This window comes from Protobothrops mucrosquamatus, unplaced genomic scaffold, assembly GCF_001527695.2.
Source record: "Protobothrops mucrosquamatus isolate PMUCROS unplaced genomic scaffold, P.Mucros_1.0 scaffold2126, whole genome shotgun sequence".
Classification (NCBI taxonomy): domain Eukaryota; kingdom Metazoa; phylum Chordata; class Lepidosauria; order Squamata; family Viperidae; genus Protobothrops; species Protobothrops mucrosquamatus.
In genome coordinates, this window is record NW_015388226.1 from 151,460 (window position 1) to 154,291 (window position 2,832).

The following is a 2,832-nucleotide window of genomic DNA, read 5'->3' on the forward strand; positions in this document are numbered from 1 at the left end:
CCAAAACATCTGGAGCAATGTTTCTCAACCTGGGCAATTTTAAGATGTGTTGACTTCAACTCCCAGAATTGTGGAAGTTGAAGTCCACACCTTCTAAAGTTACCCAAGCTGATCTGGAGACACTGTGTTAGGAAAAAAATGGATTTAAAAATCTGGTGCCCTCCAGATTCTAAACCCTGTCATTTCACAGACTGGTTAGGTAAAGCTTACCTACAGTATAGTGCAGGGGTAGGCAACCTTGGTTCTTTTATGACTCGTGGACTTCAACTTCCACAATTCTGGGAGTTGAAGTCCACGAGTCATAAAAGAACCAAGGTTGCCTACCCCTGGTATAGTGAGATGAAATAACTTTCAAAAACACATATCCCAGTTTCTGTTCTTGCATCCCAATAGCAACTATCATGTTCCTTCAATTTTATTCAGTTTTATTCACCGCCTTGAGCCGTTACGTTGCACTGTATTCTGGCTGGAAGATGTTGAGAGACTAGTAAACTCGTGGTAGATCTGAAAAACAAAAAGCTGGTCCTATGTCTCCTTTAGATGATTAATGTGAAGAGCAGGTAACAAGAACAAATATTTTGGATGGCAATCTGTCTTCTGCTTATTGTAGTACTTTAGATGTATTTTGGAAATGCACCTATGAAATATACAAAGAATGCCCTGAGTGTTTAATTATACTTACACTCAAAATTCTCAGCCCTACGCTGAGATGTCCAAAATCCCTTAAATGTTATGGATACAAGAGAATCTAGCAGCAGGCCAGATGATTATGCTCCATGTATTTTTTTTTAAGTGTTTATATAATTTATATGGCCTCCCATTTCACAATGGCTGACTCTGAGCAGGTTACTTAGATTTTTTTTTAAAAAAACAATAGTTAAAACTAACAGCACATAAAACCCAAGGTAAATGATACATTTCAATCATAAAATTACATCAACTGAACTTGACTGACTTCCCGGCCTGAAAACTTGGAAACAGCCAGGGTTTCAGAATCTTATGAAGGTCTAAAAAGGACCAAGGCTATCTGCATTTCCACAGGGATACGGTTCCACAAAGCAAACACTGCCACAGAGAAGTCATGACTTCTGTGTTCAACAAGACAGCACTGTTTAAATGGAAGGGACCCAGAGCATGCCCTCCTTGCTAGATCTGATGAGGAAAGCCGAAACAGTGGGAGAATCTGGATTTCATCACTTCCAATATGCACAGTCTTTCTTGGATTGTTTGGAACATGTTTGTATATTTTGCAATGGAATACACTTTTGGAAACTTAAAAGTTCATAAAAAATAAATTTTAACGATAGCGTGACCGGTATCCTTCGTTTATTTATTAAAATGTATTTGCTGCCCATCTCTTTTCGAAGCGACTCTGGGTGGCTGTTTAAAATAGTTGTGTCTCCTTTACACAATGAAGTCGATGTCCAACGAGCAGAAGCATGGATATTACAAAATGCCTATTGTCTATTGCGGGGGAGCACAATCCTTGAGCATGTCTGCTACCAGGTTCCATTTTTGGAGGATGAGATTGAAAAGTTCAGGGGAAAAGCTTGAATGTCATTTTTAAGCCTGTGTTTTTAAACGTCAGCTACTTTAAGATGCATGGATTTGAACTCCAGAATTCCCCAACTAGTACAACAAGATTGCACCCTGTTGGTCTGAACATATATCGGATAACAAGTCAATATTTTACAGATCCAACAAGTATGGCCATGTAATATTGGAGTATGTAGTTTGAATGGGTGACAGTTTTTCAGTCATTTTTCATTTTTTAAAACATCATTCAATAGTTAAGAACTTGGTGTATCATTTGGCATTTTCTGTAAAAGTTGTAGACAAGTTATTACTAAATTTTAAAAATAATATCCTCAGACTTCTAGGAATAATACAATGGTTTGACGCATGGGCAAGAATTGTCTTACTTGCAGAAATGTGCAGACTCTTTTGCCCAGAAGCATTCTATTTTTGGAAAACACTGAAGAACATATTTGATGGTGAAAATGTACTGGTAATTTCCACTTCTCTAAAGCAAGACTATACTAGGACTAGTGGTTACACTGATAACAGTGTGATGGCTAATTTATTTACTTCCATCAGGGAAGTAGAAAATATGGCCCTCCAAATCTTGCTGAGCTGCAGTTTTCTATCTACTGTGACCGATGTTGAGGGATATGGCATAATTCAGAAACATCTGGAGGCCTACAGGTCCCACACCTTCACCTACAAAGTGTCATCCTATCTCTAGTAGTAATACAGATTCACTGTATTGTCTTGAAAGAAGCATCAGGTAATAACGATGAATCTTAAATCATTATCGCGTTCCTCAAACAGTACCATATATACTTGTGGATCAACCATTCATGGATAAGCCAACCCTTGCATTTTTAACCACAATACCATGAAATATGTGCCACCCATCTATGAGCATACTCACCTTTCTCATAGCAGTTTGGTTAAAAATTTGAAGGTTGATTTATCTACGGATGGGCTTACACCTCAGTATATACAGGAAATTGATGATGATGATGATGATTTTATCCATTCAATTGTGTCCAACTCTTGGCAATTCCATGGGCCAAGTCTCTCCACATCTTCTGATCTTGCACTATTTCTTTGAGTTTTTCTATGCTCTGGCTGGTGTCAGCTTTGATGGTGTCTAGCCGTCTTGTTCTTTGGCAGCTTGGTTTCCTTTTATCGCTAACTCTTCCTCACATAGCTGTTTTCTTCAGTGAATACAGGAAATATAGGTATTTTTAAAAAGTATTACAATATATATTTACAGATAACGCCATCCAAACATGTTTTTTTAAGTGTGGCTTATCCACAAGTATA